Source organism: Mobula birostris, chromosome 6 (assembly GCF_030028105.1).
Source record: "Mobula birostris isolate sMobBir1 chromosome 6, sMobBir1.hap1, whole genome shotgun sequence".
Taxonomy (NCBI): Eukaryota; Metazoa; Chordata; class Chondrichthyes; order Myliobatiformes; family Myliobatidae; genus Mobula; species Mobula birostris.
Window position 1 is genome coordinate 128,863,451 of NC_092375.1, and position 22,612 is coordinate 128,886,062.

The window sequence follows — 22,612 nt, forward strand, 5'->3', positions numbered from 1 at the left end:
AGAAACTGGAATTACCACTCTCATCATCAGGAGAAACATTTCTATCTTAAAACCCGCTCTTTGAGCATTTACTTTTGTCTGCCAATCTAACAGGCGTTGCCTTAGCTTAGGAGTAGAAACATCCATGGATCAGGCACCAGGAAGAGGAAGGTTAGACACAAGAGAGACTGCAGATGCTGGAAATCCTGGGCAACACAATGGTAGAGGGACTTAGCAGGTCAGGCAGATTTATGCAGGGGAATAACCCTTGTCGAGAGTTCTAATGTAAGGTCTCAGCCCAAAACATCGACTGTTTATTCCCTTCCATAGATGCTGCCTGACCTGCTGAGTTCCTAATGGAAGGTTATTAGTAATGTGGGTCATTTTGCTATGGTAAATGCAAAAAAAAACCAAAACCCTGCGAAAGAAGACACAAGAGATGGCAAAAGCTGGAATCTGGAGCAAAAATTAAACTGCCGGAAGAACTCAGTGGGTCAAAGTCAACGCTTAAAGTAAATTTATTATCAAAGTTCGTAGATATCACCATGTACAACCCTGAGATTCATTTACTTGTGGGCATTTACAGGAAAATGAAGAAATACAATAGAATTTATGAAAATCTATACATAAACAAAAATGGACAAACAACCGATATGCAAAAGAAGACAAATTGTGCAAATTAAAATTTAGAAATAATACTGAAGACATTAATTTGTTCAGTCCTTGAAAGTGACTCTGTAGGTTGTGGAATCAGTTCAGTGTTGAGGTGAGTGAAGTTATCCATGCTGGTTCAGGAGTTTGATATTTGTAGGGTAGTAACTGTTCCTGAACCTGGTGGTGTGGGACCTAAGGCTCCTGTACTTCCTGCCCAATGGAAGTAGTGAGAAGATTCATAATTCAAGATTCAAGATTCAAGATTGTTTCATGTCATTTCCCGTACACAAATGTAAAAGCGAATAAAATAATTGTTACTCCGAATCCGATGCAGAACAAAAATAGTACAAAAAAACACACAATAAGATAAATAACACAATAAATATGAATACATCAGATAACTCATATACATCGATTGATTATATGTACACAATGGCACCAGTCTGTACATAAGGTGACTGACAAGAAATGATAAAATAGTGGTGGTGGGTGTGGAGGGGTGGGTTAGTGGGTGGAGGTTTGAATCAGCCTTACTGCTTGGGAAAAGTAACCGTTTTTGAGTCTGGTGGTCCAGGCCTGGATTCTACATAGCCTCCCCCCGATGGGATTGGGACAAACAGACCGGCAGCAGGGTGGGTGGGATTCTTTATGAAGTTACTGGCACGTTTCCTTGATGGTAGGTAGGCTGGTACTGGTGGTGCGTTGAGCAGTTTTGACTACCCATTGTAGAGTCTTCCTCTCTGCCACAGTGCAGTTTCCGTACCGTGCAGTGACATAGCAGCTCTGTGCCGTGCATCTGCAGAAGGACTTGAGTATCAATGTGCCTAGTCCAGCTCTCTTCAGCCTCCTCAGAAAGTAGAGGTGTTGATGAGTAGGACGTGTTCTGGGATGTGCCAAATGTACATTCCAAGAGACTGAACCTGCTCGTGCCACCAATGCAAAGGGGGGTGAGAGCGGTGAGAGTTCTCCTGAAGTTGATTACCATCTCCTTTGTATTGTGGATAATCAGGAAGAGATTATTAGCTTGTCACCAACCCTCAAGGTCTTGCATCTCTTCTCTAAAGGCCATCTCATCGTTGTTGGAGATGAGCTCCCCCCAACCCCCAGCTGTCATGTCATTGGCGAACTTGGGTGTTTGGCCGAGCAGAGAGCACAGCAATGGGCTCAGCACACATCCCGTGCAGAGGATGATGGGGAGGGAGGAGCGGTTGTGTATTCTCTGTTGTTAGGAAGTCCAACACCTAGTAGCATAGTGGGGTATTTGGACTGAGGAGTAGGGGAGATTGGTCTACATGGTGGGGACATTGATTATGAATACTGCTTTCTTGTGGCAGCACTCCATGTAAAAGTACTCAATAGTGGGGAGCGCTTTGGACTGGGTGAGTAGGGTGGGGCTGGTGATGGGGAAGGGGAGGGGAGAGCGCTGAGACGGAGGTTGCTAGGCAATAAGTGGAATCTGATAAGGGAGGGTGACAGGCCATTGGGACTGAGTGGTGGAGGGTATGGGAGAGGTGAACCAAGGGAGAACAAACAGAATTGGATAGGCATGTGGGAGATAGGCAAAAGGAACCACGGAAGGATGGTTAACGAGTCTTGGTCACGAGGGATGGAGAAGGTGAAGGAAAGGAGAGAGAACTTGGATGGACTAATGGGATTGGGAAAGGGACACGGTGGTGGTGGTGGGAGAAGGTGGGTTACCTGAAATTAGAAAGCTCATTGCTCATGACACTGAGTTTCAGTGCACCCAGATGTAGATGAGGTGTTGGTCTCCCAGCCTGCACTTGCCCTCCCTAAAGCAGTGGAGACGGCCCATAACAGACAGGCCAACGGGAGAGTGGGAAAGGGGAGCTTGAAGAAAATGCAATGCAAATGAAGCACAAAACCACAGACAATGAAAGTACAAGAAAACAGAAAATGCTGGAAAAACCTCAGCAGGACTGACATCATCTGTCAAAGGAGAAACCGTTAATGGTTCAGGTCTGGGATCAGATGAAAATTTCTGGACCTCAGATGTTAACCGTCTCCCTTTCCACAGATGCTGTGAGACCTGTTGAGTCTCTCCTGCACCTTCTCTATTCGAGACAGAAATGGCGCAATAGCATCTGAGCTCTAGCAACTGTTGTTGTTACAAATACCATCAAAGGGAAAGGTGTTAAAGCCAATTTTATGGTGGGGGTTTGGAGTGGTGTGGCAAGGAGTGGATGAGTGCGGAGAGGAGTTTCTCTGCCACAGAATGGGAAGGCTGAAATCCTTCCCAACAATGCAAGAGTTGGTTTCAACCATGTACTGCCTCATGCAAGTTGTGGCTTCAAGCTGGTGCACTGCGCACTTGTATCGATAAGACCACCGGAGCAGATTTCGGCCATTCAACCCATCGGGCTTGCTACACCGTTAGATAAAGGTTGATTCATTATCATCATTACCTGCTGTCCCACATCCCATGAGCCAGTTAGCAGAGAGAGTAACAGGCCACCCGGAAAGCAGCAAACATTCGCCTCAAAGTGCATAAAGGTCGCAGTCGCAGATCTTGCCACCAGGAGGCACTGCGGAGTTGGGTCTTGTGAAGGAGCCTCTCAAACATTCTAAGCGTGTACTGTTTGAAAAGGTCACATAAATGTGGTTTGCACACTGCAAGCCCGAATACTGTAAATATATAGATCCAATAATGCCAGGAATAAACAGACCGGACGACACTATAAATGGCAAATAAAAGAAAAAACTTCAAGTTTCTTCCCCCAGGCAGTTCATCTGATCAATCATTCTAGTCAACCCACCCCCACCGCCACCCCGTCTATCTATTACCCTGGTCGCTACTGCACTCTAAACACTTTAAACCGTTTTTTTATAATGCTGTTTATATTGTAAATACATGCTGGTATTTATGTACCTATGCACACTTTATTCCATTTTGGTACATTAACCTCTAACTTTATTTTTACATATTTCTTTATTCTTTATAATTGTTGAATGTTGTGTTTTTTGTTTGATGCTTCACCCTGAGCAGCACACCACAGCAAATTCCTAATACATGTAAACGTATGTGCTGAATAAAGCTGATCCTTGAACATAAAGAGAACCGTGTGTAGTGTATATATATTTTTATGAATAAAGTCCATTTATGAAATAACAAAAAAACAGAAACTATTAAAGCCTCCTCCATAGATTTGGCTACAAAATTTTGTTTGCAGTTCTGAGGGAACTTTTCTGACATATTACACTATGACAGCAGCTCAAGGCTTGCTGTGAAACACTTTGAGACTTGCTGAGGTCATTATGGGTGCGATACAAGTCAAAGGCTTATTAAAGAAGTCAATAAGGGTGAAGGGTCAAGGGCAGGTGAACGAGAGGAAGCAGCCCCTGAGAACCGCATGGTCGTGACTGACAAATAACGCCTCGTAATGCTGTGGAGTTTGTTTCCACAGGGAGAGCTGGTGAAAGACTGGAGCCGCAGAGGGAGCCAACACAATAATAATATCCTACAGGGGTCACAATAAGTAACTGTCGACACAGAGGAATCTGCAGAAGAGCTATGAATGGCTATGCAGGGGTGAATAGTTCAAAGTTCAAAGCAAATCTGTTATCAAATACGTATATATCACTATATACTACCCTGGGGTTCATTTTCTTGCAGGAATTTACAATAGAATCAATGAAAAACTACACAGAAGCAAAGGCTGACAAACAACCAATAAGCAAAAGACAAACTGTGCAAATACAAAAATAAGTAAATACTGAGAGCATGAGCTGTTGAGACTTTGAAAGTGAGTCCATAGTTTGCAGGATCAGTTCAGAGCTGGGGTGAGTGAAGAGCATGGAGGGTCACACTCTTCTGCAGCTAAGGGACAATAAAAGTATATTGGAAATTTTAAAAAAGCTCCCTGTTCAGCGAAAGGGCGAGACTAAATATTTCTAGTGAAGTTTTCTCAGGAATGGAAGATTTTCTTTTCAGTACAGTCCATGCTGAAAGGGCCCCCGTGTTCACCTCTGTAAATGCTAATCCTTTCAGTGTGGGTCTCTGCCTGTGTCAATGTTAACACTTTATTATTCATTAGCAGCCCTGCTGCAGCCTGCATAAAGGTCACACTCCTGGTGTTCCTTAAACGGCACGGTTGTCTTGGTAACATCTCCCTTACAAGGCACCATGTCTTGCTTAAACACGGGAGGGAAGCGATAATGTGACATCCTCTCCAATATGACAATGTCAATGTCCAGTCAACTGCTTCCATTGTTTTTACACCCTCTCTTTTGCCTTCATATTGACTTACATGAAAGCAAAACCCAGAGTGAAGATGCTGGAAACCTGAATTAAAGACAGAGAATGCTAAAGGACTCAGCTGGTCAGGAAGCATCTGTGGAGAGAGGACATGAGAGTGACCATTTCATCATTCTTCTGAAGCTCCCTGGGTGCTTTAAAGCAGAGGTCCCCAACCTTTTTCGCACTGCAGACCGGTTTAATATTGACAATATTCTTGCGGACCGGCTGGGGGGGGGGGTGGTGGGTGTTCAAGTCGGGTTAAACTCACCTCAACATGTCTTTTACAGTTAGGGTTGCCAACTTCCTCACTCCCAAATAAGGGACAAAAGTAGCAGTCAAATCCTGGGACACTTCACCCCAGGAAAGACTACCATGACCATGAAGCCTTGCGCGGGCACCTGTGTGCGCATATGCGTACGTGCCGATTTTTTTCCACAAATCGGTTTTGCCATCATCTTTCTGACTATACTGTACATAGATTATTTCTACTTTATATAGGTTGTGTATTTATCATATCATTCCTGCTTTCACTATATTTTAGTGTTATTTTTGGTTTTATGTGTTATTTGGTATGATTTGGTAGGTTATTTTCTGGGTCTGGGAGCGCTCAAAAATTTTCCCACATAAATTAATGGTAATTGCTTCTTCACGTCACGCCATTTCGGCACGAACGGTTTAATAGGAACGCTCTACCTTAGCAGGGGAAATACGGGACAAGAGCGGTCCCGTATGGGACAAACCAATTTAACCCAATATACGGGATGTCCCGGCTAATACGGGACAGTTGTCAACCCTATGTTCAAGTTCAACAGTGCGTGACAGGGAATGAGGAAAGGTGAAGTTGACTCGTATTGTTTCCTCGCGGCCTGGTAGCACATGCCCTGCGGCCCGGTGGTTGGGGACCGCTGCTTTAAAGGCATTAGGTCACCATCTAGAGCAATGCAATAAAGTGACTGTCTCAACAGGGTTGACGCTGGGTAGTCTTGCCATCTTGTCAGATGACTGACACTGACGCTGAGGTCAGAGGGCAGCCCGGTGGTACAGGTCACTGAACAACAGCCTCACCACTCCACCAACACGGATTCAGTCCCGACCTCCAGTGCTATCTGGGTGCAGTCTGAATGTCCTCCCCATGATCAGAGTACCCGAGTTCTCTCTGGGTGCTCTAGTCTCCTCCCACGTGCCAAACTTGTGGAGATTGGTGGGTTAACTTATCACTGTAAATGGCCCCTGATGTCTGTGTGAGAGGGAGTTGTGATATCAGATTAGTGTAAATGTGTTGTTGATTACTGGCATGGTCTCAATGGGCCAAAGGGCCTGTTTGTGCACAGCACTCTGGAGTCAGTGAGGAAGGATCCTTGGTAATCAATGATAATGGGATAAGCAACCATGGAAGGGTTGTGGTGAGTATCCCCCATCTCTCAGCTGTCGTTAGTCCCCTAACCTCGTGGGCTCTTTACCTCTGATACTTGCTTTGGACCACGTTTGGCTCAGCAGATTTCTCAAACTAAATTTGAAGGTAGTGGGTTCAGTTGCATTCCAGTCACCCAAGGGTGCGATTCAAGCTGACACACAAGAGTGCCTTTCACCTGAAATATTAGCCCAGGGGTTCCCAACCTTTTTTTATGCTGTGCACCAACACCATTAAGCAAAGGGTCCATGGAGCCCAGGTTGGGAAACCCTGTATCAGCCTATGCCAACCTGTCTTCTAAACCGGACACCAAAGATCAGAATTCTAGCTGTGTAAATTAGACACCAAAGATCCCACTGTAGCTGTGGAGGAGAACTCATCTAAATTGGACACCAAAGGTGCTGTTGTAGCTGTGTAGGAGAACTCATCTAAGTGAGACACCGAAGATCCCACTGTAGATGTGGAGCAGAACTCCTCTAAATTGGACACCAAAGATGCCGTGCAGCTGTGTAGGAGAACTCTGTCCAGTGTGGAAACAGAAAACGATGGACACACTCAGCAGATCAGGTGGTACGTGTGGAGAAGGAACTAGGGTAATGTTTCAGGGCAATAGACTTTCAATGGAGAAATGGTTTATTTATTCACAGGCAATACCTGCTCTTTTGAGTATTTCTAGCACTTTTGATTTTTATTTCAGATTTCCAATATCTGCAGGCTTTGTCTTTAGGCTTCCCTCCTCAATCCTGGATCCCACAACCAAAATTACCAACTGTAGAGGATTTTCTGATGCAGAAACAAATCAGACGTCTGTATCCCATCTCCACACTTCACAGGGGTGAAACAATTTGGGAAGTTCTGTGTGCTATGAGGGGAGGGTGGATGGCATGGTAGCGTAACGTAACACTATGACAACGCCAGCGATCAACAAATGGAGTTCAATTCCTGCTCCTGTCTGGAAGGAATTTGCACCTCCTCCCTGTAACTGCATCGATTTCCTCTGGCTTTGACTCTGTGCTTAAGAAAGCATATGGTGCATTAGCCTTCATCAATCATGGGATTGAGTTTAGGAGCCGAGAGGTAATGTTGCAGCTATATAGGACCCTGGTCTGACCCCACTTGGAGTACTGTGCTCAGTTCTGGTCGCCTCACTACAGGAAGGATGTGGAAACCATAGAAAGGCTGCACAGGAGATTTACAAGGACGTTGCCTGGATTGGGGAGCATGCCTTATGATAACAGGTTGTGCAACGGAGGATGAGAGGTGACCTGATAGAGGTGTATAAGATGATGAGAGGCATTGATCATGCGAATAGTCAGAGGCTTTTTCCCAGGGCTGAAATGGCTAGCGTGAGAGGGCACAGTTTTAGGTGCTTGGAAGCAGGTACAGAGAAGATGTCAGGGGTAAGTTTTTTTACGCAGGGAGTGGTGAGTGCGTGGAATGGGCTGCCAGCGACGGTGGTGGAGGCGGATACAATAGGGTCTTTTAAGAGACTCCTGGACAGGTACATGAAGCTTAGAAAAATAGAGGGCTATGGGTAACCCTAGGTAATTTCTAAGATAAGGACATGTTCGGCACAGCTCTGCCGGCCAAAGGGCCTGTATTGTGCTGTAGGCTTTCTATGTTTCAATGTTTCTGCTCTGGTTCCCTCCCACAGTCCAAAGACATACGGTTAGGGTTAGCAAGTTGTCATCGTGCTATGTTGGCAACACTTGTGAGATGTCCTCCAGCACAATGTTTGCTGATTCGATTTGACACAAACAGCCTTTCACTGTATGTTTCGATGTACGTGACAAACAAAGCTAATTTTTATCTTATCTTAAATCTTAATTCCAATAAGTGCAATGTAAATGTGTTTTATTACTTGATTAAGTGGGGGGGGGCAGGAGTGAAACCTCCTCATCTGGTCACACTGGAAGGGTCTGGGAATGCCCATTACTACCACCAACCAGTTTGATTAAGCAGTTACAACCACAAGGAAAGTGACCAAACCAGTTTGATTGACGGATGACTATATTCTTCAGAATGCTTGAATATTTTGTAAAGGGGGCTTCAAAAAATCTACCCTGGAACGCAGCAAGTCTGCACTGCACGCACGCCACTCCTGGTTTCACAACTGAGGTTCAAGTGACTAGCTTGAACCCTGCATCTCTCTGCACTAAAGCAAAAGGTGTACAATGCCAAGCGGATGATCTCATTCACGTTCGAGCAGACTTTTCAGCCAGCACCACGTACTACTTGGAAGTCTTGGATGCTGGCATCGAGTGTGAAAAAAATGCAAATACTGTATCCCTTATCGCAAGAGTGGGGAAAAGCCACCAGAGAAGCAAGCCAACAAAAAAAAGATTTTAAGAAAGACCTTTTCAAAGGTGCATTGTTTCCTGAATATCTTGGATCAATGTGATAGCGTTTTATTTATGATGCTGATAACTGTGCGTATCCCAGATGAATGCAAACCAGCATATCTCAGCATCAGCTTCGTGGATAAGGGAGCCTGGCGATGACAGGAAGCATTTATGTGCTAAACAGCGTCCTTTAAAGACAGAAAGGCCTCCTGTCCTTCCTGATGTCGAGATTAGCTTACTGCAGTTTGCAGAGTGGGTAAAGTTCAGGCAAGGGAGAGAGAGAGAGAGAGAGAGAGGTAAATAGAGAAAAGAGAGGGAAAGAAAGAAGAGAGAGTGAAGAAAGAGAGAGGGGGCAGAGAGGAAAGAGAGAGTGAAGAGAGAGAGAGGGGAGAAGACAGATAGGGGAAGAGAGGGAGAGAGAGAGTGTGTGCGTGTGTGAGAGAGAGGGAGAGGAGCGGGGGGAGGGAGAGAGAGAGAGGGAGAAAGACAGAGGGGGGAGGGGAGGAGAGGAGAGGGAAGGGGAGGAGAGGGGAGGGGAGTGGAGGGAAGGGGAGAGGAGGAGAGGAGGGGAGGGGAGGGGAGGAGAGGGGAGGGAGGAGGAGAGGGGAGGGGAGAGGAGGGGAGAGGGGAGGGGAGGGGAGGGGAGGGGAGGGGAGGGGAGGGGAGAGGAGAGGAGAGGAGAGGAGAGGAGGGGAGGGGAGGGGAGAGGAGGTGAGGAGAGGGGGAAGAGAGAGAGAGAGAGAGAGAGCATCACTTCTTGGGATTTGTTGAACCCCTTCTTGCTTCTTCAGCGTTGACCCACCTTTCCCTGGAACAAATATTCAAATCACCAAACTATGCGAAGTATTGAGTCAGCACAATGGTGCAGCTATCAGGGCAGCTGCCTCACAGGTCCGGTCTGGCTTCAACCCCGATCTCAGTGTGGAGTCTGCACGTTCTCTCTGTGGCCAACACGGTTTCCCTGCGTGCTCCTGCTTTCCCCCACAGCCCGCGGGCACGAGGTTTTATAGTTTGTTTGGCCACTGAAAATTGCTCCTAACATGGGTGGAATCTGGATGGACTTTATGGGAATATGTGGAAAAAAAGATGGAATAAATGGGTGCTTGAAGTCCAAATGGGCCGAAGGGCCTATTTCAATATAAAAACACCAATGGCCAGGAATAGAAAAGTCTACAGAAAGCGGTGGATACTGCCCAGTCCATCACAGGAAAAGACCTCCCCACCGCTGAGCACGTTTACAAGGAGCTCTACCACAAGAAAGCAGCATCCATTCTCAAGGACCCCAACCTTCCAGACCATGCTCTCTTCCACTACTACCATCGGGCAGGAGGTACAGATGCCTTAGGTCCCACACCACCGGGTTCAGGAGCAGTTACTACCCCACAACCATCCTAAACGTCTCCTACACCAGTGTGAATAACTTCACTCGCCCCAGCACGGAACGGATTCCCCAACCTGCAGACTCAGTTTCAATGACTTTACAATTCATGTTCTCATGTGTTTGTGTGATTTGCGTGTATTTTTTAAAATTTGCATGATTTGTCTTCTTTTGTACATTGTTTGTCAGCTTATGTCAAGATTTTCATAAATTCTATTCTATTTCTTTATTTTCCTGTAAATGCCTGTAATAAAATGAATCTCAAATTGACATACATGGTGACATATATACACTTCGATAATAAATTTACTTTGACTTTCACATGACTCCATTAGAGGATTAGTTCCCACCCTACCATAGGTACAATCCCTCTCAACCCGCTCCATGAGGTCAATCCCACGCCTCAAATATTCCTGCCCATATCAGCCTCCCATCTGGTCCTCAGATTAAGGAATCCTTCCCACTCCTCAGTGCTACAGTAACGTTCGGAGTTCGGAATTCAACTCTGGCACCAGCGTATTGTCCCCGTGATCGTGTGGGTTTCCTCCCACAGTCCAAAGACGTACCGGTTGATAGGCTAATGATAAGCCGTCCTGTGATTAGGCGAGGGTTAAGTAGGTGGGTTGCTGGGTGAAGTGGCTCGTTAGGCCGAAAGGGCCTGTTCCTCTAAATTAGCAAATAAATAAATGGCTCATAGCAAGTGGAAAGCACCCTGTGACTCTGACCACACTGGAGACACACTTAGGGAGTTGTGAGGTCTTTAGGATCCCACCCGACCAGATAAATACAAGTCCCTTCAGTTTGCTTTCTCAATTTCTAATTAGACTGCATGAGTTTCCATATTTACAACAAAGAACAGGAGCCGGTCTTCCTCAGAACTGTGTCCATGGATGAATGAAAAAGAAAGGTAGCACCTCATTAAGGATGATTTACGATGCTTTACAAATGGATGTTGCAAACAAAATTGTTGGGCTGGATTTAAGATTCATCAAAATGATGATCGTAAATAATTTTTGCTGAAGTATTGCCGAGCCGGCCCACTGGAGTCATGTGACCACACGGTCAGAACATCTGGAAATTCCATCTGTTTGGAAATTCCTTAAAGGAAGCGTTCTGCAGGCCAGGTACCGGAGCTACTGCTCATAATTCAGTTACAGCACAGATTTCAGCAGCCCAGAGCCCAGGGACCTCTGTCGCCTTTTCTGCCAGAGCATGGTGGGAGAGCCCTGTGTGCCTGCAGGGCGTCAGAGCCAAAGGAAACTACCTGACCCTGTGGCCCTGCGCTGGGTTTTAGCAGGAGCCAGATAACTTTGGGGTTTAGGGGCCAGAGAGGGGAGTTATGGGTCAGGTTATCGTTTAGGGATAGGGATATGGGGAAATCGGAGGGCAGGCCGGAGTCTAGGCCTCAGCTCCGCACTTGAAAGCCGGCAATGTGAACTTGTGACAGAGGAGCTCCATGTTTGGATATGAGGTTGGCAGACCAGCGAGGACGAAGGCTGGTGCCCTCCGACACCACCAGGTCAGGAAGTTGACAGCAGGTTCCAGGATTGAAGTTCTGTGCAGGCAGGAGGCATGAGGGCTGGTGACCCCATACATGGGTCAGCGAGACCATGGTTCAAGGCCTAGGGTTCAGGGTTCCGGCATCGGCGAGTCCGGAGTTTGGATCCTCAACATTTCCAGCTGAGATCCTTCATCTAGACTTGAGTTTCCTCAGCTTACTCTTCCTTTTCCCTTGGATCTGTTCCCTCTGGTATATCGATGGCCCTGCTGGTCTAAATGTTTCACCCTATGTACTGCATCAAAAGTTCTCAAGGCAACCACTAGTTCCCAAGTCACTGAGAATGACCGTGTACCACTCTGGTCTCCTCAAAGTACCCGGAATGTGGTCAGAGCATCCAACAGTGCTGCTATCCCTCGGCCCTGGTGACCTGGACTCAATCCTGACCTCGGGTGCTGTCTATGTGGAGTTTGCATGTTCTCCTTGTGACCACGTGGGTTTCCTCTGGGGGCTCTGCTTTCCTCCCACAGTCCCAAGGGCATGTGGGTTGGTCAGTTGATTGAGCACTGGTGAGTGGGGAGAATAAGAAACGGGACTGGTACAAGTCGGTGGTTGATGACTGGCACGGAGTCAGCAGGCTGAAGGGCTTGTTTTGGCGCAGTATCTCCCTCGCAGCCGTGTTTTCTCACAGAAGCCCTGTTCCCCTGTCCCCCCCACCACGTGCAGAGCTTAAGTTTCCTCCAAACCAACAAAAGTCACCCTGGCTATATTATTCGCTCCCCAGGAGTTCACTGTAATAAATGTACACAACGCGCCTGCTGCTCAGCCGTTTCCGGAACTCAGGACGGAGATGTATAAAGGGTTTCAAATGGCTTGTGGCATCCTCTCTCTCCTGCTCCTGAACAGAAGCGCATCATGCATTGTTGCTGAAAGGAGCTGGCCCTGGGTAACAGTCTTCTTGAGGAACGAGGCTTGGTAAGAGAGAGGGCAAGTGGAGGGGTGTAGGGGGAGAAACTCCCGAACCAGAGGCAGGGTGGCTGAAAGACTGGTGCAAACGTTGGGCAAGAAAGTAAAGACAACAGAAACTGGCAAATAATAATGACCAGTTAAATTGCCTGGCACCGGATTCTTATTTGCTTAAAGATCACCAGGAGAAACAGTAGCTTTACTTGTCACATGCACATCACGGCACACAGTGAAATGTGTCATTTGCATCAAATCAAACCAGAGAGGGTTGTGCTGGCCAGCCCACAAGTGTTGCCATGCTTCCAGCACTAATGTACCATGCCCACAACTCACTGACCCTAACACGGACGTCTGTGGGTGGTGGGAGGAAACTGGAACACCTGGAGGAAATCTACATAGCCAAGGGTAGAACATATAGACAGCGGCAGGAATAAACCCCAAACACTGCTCGCTGGCGCTACGCAAAAGTGCCGCCCTTTTTTATTTGTGCTTTTTAGGAAGGAAAGGGCAGCCCCGTCCTGGTTTTTATTTGTTTATAAACCAACCAAGAAGAACTGGGAAATACTGGCGATCGTTCGGTGACACGCTGAGAGGAGTTGAAGCAAATAGCACGGGCAAATGAGGCAGGCGAGGTTGGAAAGGAGCTTGTTCAGCCAGCAAGACCTTCCCTTGCCCTGTAAGATTCATTAAGCTCAGGAAAAGACTGTTGCTTTGGGAATGTGGAAACATTTCGGAAAGAATGCACCAAAAAAAAAACACAAAGAAATCACAATTTAAAGCGTTAGAGTTGAACAAATGTGCACCAGCGTTTTCCAACAATTCACTGAAGGAATGACAGGAGATGTGGGAACAATAATTGTGCAGCAGAAGGGAAATTGGATAAATTGTAGTGAAAGAGAAAAGTAATGGGTAAAGACTGGGACTGAGGCTCTTTCAAAAGAATCACTCTGGCAACAATAGGCCAAAGGACCTCTATAACTTTGATAGATAATACATACTTGAAAATAAGGGATAGGAGAATGCCAATCACAAACAAGAGAAAATCTGCAGATGCTGGAAATCCAAGCAACACACACAAAATGCCAGAAGAACTCAGCAGGCCCGGCAGCATCTATGGAAAAGAGTAAACAGTCGATGTTTCGGGCCGAGATCCAAGAGTCTCGGTGCAAAACGTCGACTGTATTCTTTTCCATAGATGCTGCCTGGCCTGCTGAGTTCCTCCAGCACCTTGTGTGTGTGTTGATAGATGAATGCCACTTGGCCCATCTGGGTTCTACCTGACCCATGCTTCCTGGAGCCCATTGTCCAGACACACCTCAAAACCCACCTGCCCTAGCACACTGCACTCTCCCTTCATCCTGCAGTCACGACATCCAAGGAGAAGTTAAAATACAGCAAGGGAAACCCCTTGGCTAAAAGGCGAAAAACTACTCCAATGCAGGTAGATGACCGAGCCTGCATCAGTGAGTGCCGCAAATGAAGGGCAATCCCAGCGCTGTGTCACACACACACAGGGACTCCCAGATGGGAGCAAGGGGCAGTCAAGCTGGCAGTCTGTGAGTGAACGCTTTGAAGCAGTTCCCCCAGTCTGAATCCGAACGGAGCTCACATTTGCCGCAGACAGACTGCAGCAGCTGTTAAAATGAAGTATGTTTTTTTTCCCTAGGAAGGTAGAAGCATTTGATTTCTTGCCAGTTCAAGTCTGCTCTCAGCTCTGCGGACTCACTTTGGCCTTCCACCAGCATCCAGTTCTCAGCTCAGTCCAGTCTTCTCTCTCTCGCAGGCCAAGGCTCTCAGGCACTCTGAGCCGCCCCCCTCTCTCTCTATCTCTCAACCTCACATCCTCCTACTGGAAGTGGGAGGGTGGGAGGGAAGGTTTCTAGGAAATCACAGAAGTAAGATAGCTAGGAAGGTGATAAATAACTGGATGGCCACAGAGCAAGGCGGACAGCAAAGGCCTGCAGGAGGGATATGACAGAGATACAACCAGGAAATCACTTGAAGTGTGAATAACAATGTAAAAACCTGACTTCAAATCCCACCACAGAATTTGAATTTAATTAATAATCTGGAATATTGCTACAACCAATTAGTACTGATGACTTGAAAACTACTGGATTGTTGTAAATGACCCACATATATTGCTAATATAATCGAGCGGAAGGTAAGTCTTGGCCCACAACCACGTGTTTGGCTCTGAAATGGCAGAGGAGGATTTTCAGTTCCAGGGGAATGTAGGGATGGGCAATAGAAATTGACCTAGCCAGTGTTGTCCAGATCCTGTAAAATGAATGAATCAATTAGAAAGAAGGCCTCGGGCTTCTCAGCTGTGGTGTCGTTTTCAAATTTTTAAGGAAAATCCCATTTTGGGATTTGGAAGCTCAGAGAGGCTCCTGACACATCACTCAGCTGGCCCAAAGGAGATTCTCTGCACTCTTCAGTGGGTTTCCAAATGGGAACGCCTCAGAGGCAGTGTCAGCTGTGGCTCAGCAACAGCACCCGAGTCAGGAAGGTTGTGGATTCAAATCCCACGCTGGAGACTACTGTGTTTGGTACTTGCAGCGGGCAGACAAGATATTAACCAGAGCAACCATCTGCTCTCTTAACTAGACATAACAGGTCTCACAATGTAACTGGGAAAATCTCCTGGGTACGCTGGCCCTGGACAAAATCCATTAGATCTAGTTATAGGGTCATGGTGATTTGGGATGTTGCTGTAAATTTCAGTTAGTTTAAGAGATGAAGTTACCTCTGTTGTGTACTCAATTGTGTGGGGGTGGAGACTGGATGAACTAGAAGCTGGGTATGTCACTACGCCAGCTGGTGGTGTAGTGGCATCAGTGCTGGACCTCGGGGCGAGAGGTCCCGAGTTCAAATCCAGCCGGCTCCCTTGGCGATCTTCATCCGTGCCTGGGTCGAGTGTCGAGCTAACAACTCAACCTCGTAAAAAAAAAACCTGGAGAGGGATGGGCTCCACCAGGTTTCAGGTGCCCAAGACACGCCGTATGATGAGCGTAAAACCTTGTCATGACGGCACCCGACGACTCCACCAGGAGTTAAGGGCACACACACACACACACGTGACAGACTGCTTGAATGGATACAACATTTTCTGTTTATTTACTCTCATTAAACTTGACAAACTGTTTGGTGCAAGAAGTTAAAATCGGTGGTGCAACGTTAGGGTGAAAGGGATAAGGTGGTGCAGAGAGGCTGAAGGGTGAGGATTCCAAGACCAGATCCTGGCACCTTAAGGCGCAGCTGCAAGTGGAAAGATGTTGAAAATAGGGCAACGCACAAGGTTCCGGAGTTAAAGCGTCACAGAAATCCCAAGGGTGCTCTGGTGGAAGTTGAGGATTATGGAAGGCAGAGAAATTGATAGCAAAAGCATAATGTCAAGCAGCATTGGTGGAGGAAGAATCAGGGTCAATGTTTCAGGGTTTTGTTCTACCTTGGTCTCATGAAAATGAAATAAAAATTTTAGGGGAAATAAGGAAACGGGATCCTGCTCTCTATCGCCATCTGGTGGCACCTTCGGCCTGATGGGAACACTCCGGGTTCAACTCCGTCTTAGGCACAATGAGTGGAACTTTGATTTGACTCTCCAGGATGGCTGTTACCCTTTGAAAAAAGGGACAATGGTGGTCAGCCTCTGCTAGGCATTGCAATACGCACAAAATGCTGCAGGGACTCAGCAGGCCAGGCAGCAACTATGGAAATGAGGGAAAAGTCAATGTTTCGGGCCGAGACCTTTCATCAGCCTCCATTCTGGGGGGAAATGAACACAAGTTCGAACATTAGCTCAAAATTAAAAGGAATAAATCTGCTTTACGCAGAAACGATTGAACTCATGGATGAGGACACAGTGTCTGTCAGCTTGGCAATGTCTGTCTTTCCTCCCCCTGTGGCTGGAGGTGACCCAAACTCCCCTTTTTCTATGGCACCATGCAAGTCAGTGGTGATAAGCCAGGCACCTGGCACATAGAGCACTGAAGTTGATCCTGGAAAACCTCGTGCTTTCCAAATAACACGTCAGGCCTGGGTGAGTGTGCTCCCACGACCATACTGTTTACACGCAAACACTTCCTTTATTTATTGCAGTTGGGCAGCAATCACTTACAGGAGTCCCAGTGACACAGTCTGTTAAACTGGGCAATGACAGAAGTCACTGGAAGAAGCAAGACATTGAGGCCCCTCCATTTTTCCCTGCGCTTCAATCAGTCCAAGGCTCCGTCTGTGGTCTCAGCTCCATTCAGCTGACCACAATTTCATATTCCCCCCCCCAGTACATTAGCCAAGCAAAACAGTCCATTTCGGAGTCAGGGAGCACCCATCATTTCCCACCATCAGTGCAAAGTTCCAAGGTTTAAGAAGTTTTCAAAACTTTCAGTTTTCCGTCCCCCTGAAAGCCACTGGGTTGGTTATGTGGTCCTTCTGGGGGCACTTACTGTGCCTTCCGTTCCATAAAACTCTCCCAAGAATTAGTGGCTGAGGTTGCACATGAGGAGAGACACAGGGGTGGAACACAGCCTCAGGAGATCCCAACAACATCATGGTCAATACTGTGATTTGAAGATCGGTGTCATAATGAGGTGAATCTGGCACAATAATTTGCGCACAGTAAGCTCCCACAAACAGCAATCCGATTGATAATGATCGGACAATTTGTTTTATTGATGTTGAACGAGCAATTGAGTCATAGCAACATAAACCAAAGGAACAAGCCCACAGTAGACCATCAATCACCATGTACATTAAATCTACATTAATCTATTCTTTTTCTTCTGCCCAAGTACCCATCAGCTTCCCCATCCCCCACCCCTACACGCAGGGCAATTCACAGCGGCCAGTTAACCTACTTTGGAATAGAAACCCACACGGGTCACAGGAGAAGGCGACAGCACCCAAGGTCGGGGTTGAACCTGGGGTCTCCGGCGCTGCTAGGCTCTACCAGTTGCGCTATTAAAAACAAATTTAACGTTAACCAGGACACTGTTATCCGTCAAGAGAGTGCTGTTTGCATCTTTTGAGGGGGCGGATCGGACCCTTATTTTACCATTCATCCAAAATACAGCCCTCTGTGATGGTGAGAGAATTCCCCTCGCCAGAAGCTGGGGCAAAATATCTCGGCTGGCCCGCTTGGTGCTGCACCGGCGAATCGGCCAATACACGCGATGCCCTGAAGGGGGCGCTTGCTGCATCCAGTTGTGTCAGGGGGTCGCTGAGCCGGGAGGTGTTTGAATGGGAAGCTGGCTGGAAAGGCGCTGTGAAATGGCTCTAACAGGGAGCCCTGCGACTATGGAAGGATTTTCAAATTTCAGACAAGCCGATTATAGTTTTAAAAAAGGTAAACAGGCTTCGGATTTCAATCTTTCCAGCAGCCTCACCACGCACTGGCATCGGGGATATAAGCTCATCAGTGCTCGATTAGTCTACGTGTGAGGAGTGAGGGGGAAAAAAGAGGAGGAAGTGCCGTAATTGGAATTAGACAGTTTGTACCGTACTAATTACAGCTCATTTGCTCAGGATCTGTTATTAACCAGCTTCTGAGTTATTTGAATTTAAGACTAGAGGTACCAAGAGTCATTGCTACGGTTATGATACTTATACAGTAAAGCCCTGGTCTGTTAAACTGTAGGCACACACTGCGGGCAAGTTTTTATTTAATTCTCTTGTAAAGGGGAGTTTGGTAATTTTACTACCACGCACCAGTAGAAATTAAAATCTCGCATTATAATACAGTTTGTGAATTATACAGCATCTTTTGTTTAACCCACATCTCACGCTCACTTGTCACATCCAAAGCTCTTCCCTTGGTTTGGCACATTCATATCACACAACACTGAAAAAACTCAACGCCATCCATGTTAAAGCTCCCCATCTGATGACAAGCCACCCTCCTGATGAAGTATCTGCTCACCACCACCGCCCGTCACCGGGGCACTTTGGATATGAGTGTGTGTCAGCAACAAGATAGACTGAGACAGCTCATCGAGGTTGCCATAGCAGCACCTCCCAGACTATAGACTCTGCACCTCCAAAGGCAGGTTTACCTGCGTAAACACAGTCACTTCCAGGTCCCACACACAACTTGGACAGTTGTGCCAAGCTGTGCTACAAAATGATGCTGCATTAATACCCAGCTAATGATAGCTCAGACACATAACTCTCTCAAATTGACACCATTGAAAGGAATTGTCTGGCGGGCATTATTTGAGCAGCTTCATGGTCCAGGGTGTCACCATTTCTTGGGCACAAGATCTATCCTGAGCCCAATACAGTATGCAATTACCAGGAAGGCAAGCAGGTGGCTATATTCCATTAAGAGTTTGGGGAAATTTGCTAAGTCACCTGAGACTCTGGATCAATGTACAGGATTGGTAAAAGCTGCAGAGGGTTGTAAACTCAGCCGGCAACATCATGGGCACTAACCTCCCCACCACTGAGGACATCTTCAACAGGCGATGCCTCGAAAAGGTAGCATCCATCACTAAGGACCCTCATCACCCAGGACATGCCCTCTTCTCATTGATACCATTGGAGAGAAGGTACAGGAGCCTGAAGACTCAATGTTTTAGCAACGGCTTCTTCCCCTCTGCCGTCAGATGTCTGAACGGACAACAAACCCATGAACCCTACCCATTTTGCTTTCTTTTTACATTACCTATTTATTTGAATATATTATTGTCACTTTGATGTATTGCACTGTGCATGACTTACGTCGCAGATAATAAACCTGATTCTGACTCTGAATTGCGGGAGCTTGCTATGTGCAAATTAGCCACTGTCTTTCCGTAAACCTTACCAGTGGCTCGACTTTAAAAACACTTCATTTACTGTGGGATCACACTGGGTTTCTGAAAGTTGCAGTGTGAAGGCAGATCTTAATTTCTAAGTGTTCACTTTCTGGACAGCTAAAGGCAGGCTTTAATTGGTGCTCTGACGCATCTGAGAGATTGCTCAATGCCAACATGGGATGGGATGGTGCTTTATCTTGACAGGCAAAGGTTGAAATGCACCGACACTCTGTCATGACTCACTCGCTAAGGCAAGTCTGCCAGCTAATGACTGGTCTTGCACCAAAATATCCCATGCAGCTTCAAGCATTCCTTCCCAAACTAAACATTGTCCTAAAAAGGTAGGGAAACATTCCATTGTTATTGTGGAAATGCCTTGAGGAGGGAAAAAAATTACATTTCATTTGTTTTATTCACAGCTGAAGCATATCAGGACAAAAAAACTGGCAGCACTGCCCCACTGTGGGGAAGGCAATTTCCTAATATAGGAGGAGGTTTTTTCAGCCCATCAGCTCTATACTGGCTATCACATCAATTCTATTTGTCCATTTATTTTCTTTAAGCTATTCTCTCTCGTACTCCTACTGTAGTTGTTGCCCTTACAGTACAGCAATGCTTAGTTTGAAAAGAGTGAATATGTGGCGATGTTAACCCTTAAGTTTTAAGAGTTGGGAGGGACAAGATATGGGGAGCTAAGGAGATGTCACACTGAAATCCAGGGAAGAACTCTCCGTATAGCTAGAGCTAACACAGTGTCAATGTGGGACAGTGTGATGAGAGAGAATAAATAAGGGGAAGGGGAACTTACAGAGGCAGAATTACTGGGTGATGCTTATGCAGTTACAAACTTGCACTCTTCCATTAACCAAGAAACAACCTCTCAAGAAGCTGAACAGTCAGACGGAGTGGGCGAGAGTTGGCTGGATCACCAAGTCTCAGGCACAGGCAGTAGACACACTACATTTATGTTTGGAGATACCTAGAAACTGAACTTCTCAAAATAGCAGGGAAAGTCTCCAGAAGGAATGGAAAACACCATTACTCAAGATGAGATCTGCAGATATCAACGTATATCATTTCTCCAGAGAGGTTTTTCCCCCAACCCCGTCTTTAACTTCTGCTTAAAATCCATGCAACTTGCCATGGTACTACACACATGGTACAAACATTCGCACACCACTTCCACTTGTACAACACACACCCTTACAACCATTCTCCACGTTAACCCACTGAATACCGGCAGCAAATAGACCAGAAGTCATCAAGATTGCGTCTTCATGCCTGATGTTAAAAGTGGTCTAAACCCCTGGTGAGCTAGAATGGGCATGTGACAAAAGGTACAAGAGTGAGAAAGTTATCAGGGGTTTCTGCTCCAGTGACAGTGACCAGCTGGGGTTGTCATTTGAAATGCTCCCGTTAATTAACTCGATCGCGTTGACTGTTCACTTCCCTTTCATATATACTGGAGCTCCAGCGATTCGGGTTCAATACTAGCCTCTGGCGTCTGCGTGGAGTTTCCAAGTTCTTCCTCTGGCCACCCAGGGCACTCAGGTTTCATCCCACACACCAGAGGCTAACTGGCCCCTGTAAATTGGTCTTAGGAGAGACTTGGGCCAAAAGGAGCTGATGGGAATACGAGAGGGTGCATTGAGGGAGGGATCAGTGTAGAATGTATGGGCCGAAGGGCCTGGTTCTTTGCTCTATGATTACATCTCAACCCAGACCTTCCCTGATCCTTCTACAGGTGCTAAATCTGACCTGCTGAGTATTTGGAGCACTTTCTGTTTTTGTTTTAGGTTTGCCGACATCTGCATGTTTTTCATTTTCACACATCACCTGCAAGAGTCCGCACCCCCCCCCACCCCCCACACCCCGCGCTCCTTACACACTTTGTCCATCAATCCCACACAAATTGTACGGGCTGTTCCAAGATGGGGAGAACGCGGGGCATTTCAGACAGACCAGACTGAAAGCAACCTCCCCCACAGAATGTAAAGCAAAGGACTGGAGTCCCACAGCTCAGCGCCCGTTGACTTTTCCTTGTTTTAAAGGGGAATTCCCCTGCCCTCCGTAGCTTTGAACCCACCTCATGAGTCTAACTCGGTGTGCGCCCAGTGTTCAGGGGGCTGCCCATGTCCCCCTCCTGGGGCCCGAGTAAATATTGGGCTGCAGTGGGGAATGAATGAATGCTGGAGGTAGAGGTGGAATCTTGGAAGTGTTTCTGTGTTGAGAGACCCGCAGTCAGAACTCCAGGGCAAAGGCAGCTTGAGAGAAGCGAATGCTTCCCCCGCTGCTCCGATGGGGGAACGCAACGACGGCGCCTCGCCGTTCCCAGCTCACCGGTTCAGGATTCACCGCTCCACGTTCTCGGCGCCGGCAGAATTGAGTACGCTGGCAAAGCGCGCCAGGTCTCCCGATGCGGGGAAGGTCGGCGGGGTGGGACGTGAGCGGATTTGGTTTTCAGCCGCTTCAAAATGCAGAACGGGAGGTAGACGGAGGGCGATGGGGATAGAACAGTTGGTGCGCTGGACCCCCGGGGTTAAGCGGTCGCTCCCCGTCCGGACCCCCGGACGGATGGTCACTTTCCCGGTCAGAGTCCGGGGAATGGGCCGTCACTACCCGCCTGGACCTCCGATGGAGCTTGAGGCGTCGGATCAGGATCCCGGATCCAGGGGCTCGTTAACCCCCGCTCCACACGCCTGCTAATTTTGGGATGGGAAGCTGCTACGTTAGAACTAGAGCGGGGCCAGAGCGAGCAGAGCTGGGGCGGGGGGGGGGGCGGGGGAGGTGGGATATTCTCCGGGTCGCTTGCTGCTCCGTTAACGCCGAGTCAACGGCTTTCTACCACGGCAACATTAGCTGCCGAAGTGGAGACAGAGACGGAGTAAACATTATTACCCGATTACCCGGTACTCCGGAGTAACAGGTATCCGCGCAGAGATCGCAGTGATAGGAAGTGTCCAGAGTCCCCGGTTACCGGCCCTGCCTCGGGCAGAAGGGGGAGAACATCTGCACAACTTGCCTTGCCAGTGTACGTGACGGAGGTACAGAGAAAGGGTGAGGAAGTGGGTGGAAGAGAGAAAGGACGGAGATGCGCTTACAGAGGGATACAGGCAGGAGTGGATGCCAGCCGCTCCCACTACCACCACCCAGATAGTCAGCCTCTGTCGGGTTAGACTACCCCTCGGCCTGTACCGGCGCCTCGCTCCATGTATCTGTACCTGTGTGGAAGCCGCCGAGAGCCGGCCGCAGCGGTGAAACAGTCAGACCCACGCACTCACCCCCTGCTCGGTCCCACTCCAAGCCAGCGAGATTGTTGTTCTGGGGGTTTG

General features: G+C 47.5%; 1 protein-coding gene across 3 annotated transcripts in view; it reads right to left on the reverse strand.

Moving 5' to 3' along the window:
• LOC140199356 (neuropilin-2-like) overlaps positions 1-22,612 on the reverse strand; it is a 102,537-nt gene that overhangs the window by 78,565 nt on the left and 1,360 nt on the right. The gene's annotated exons all lie outside the window — the stretch shown is intronic.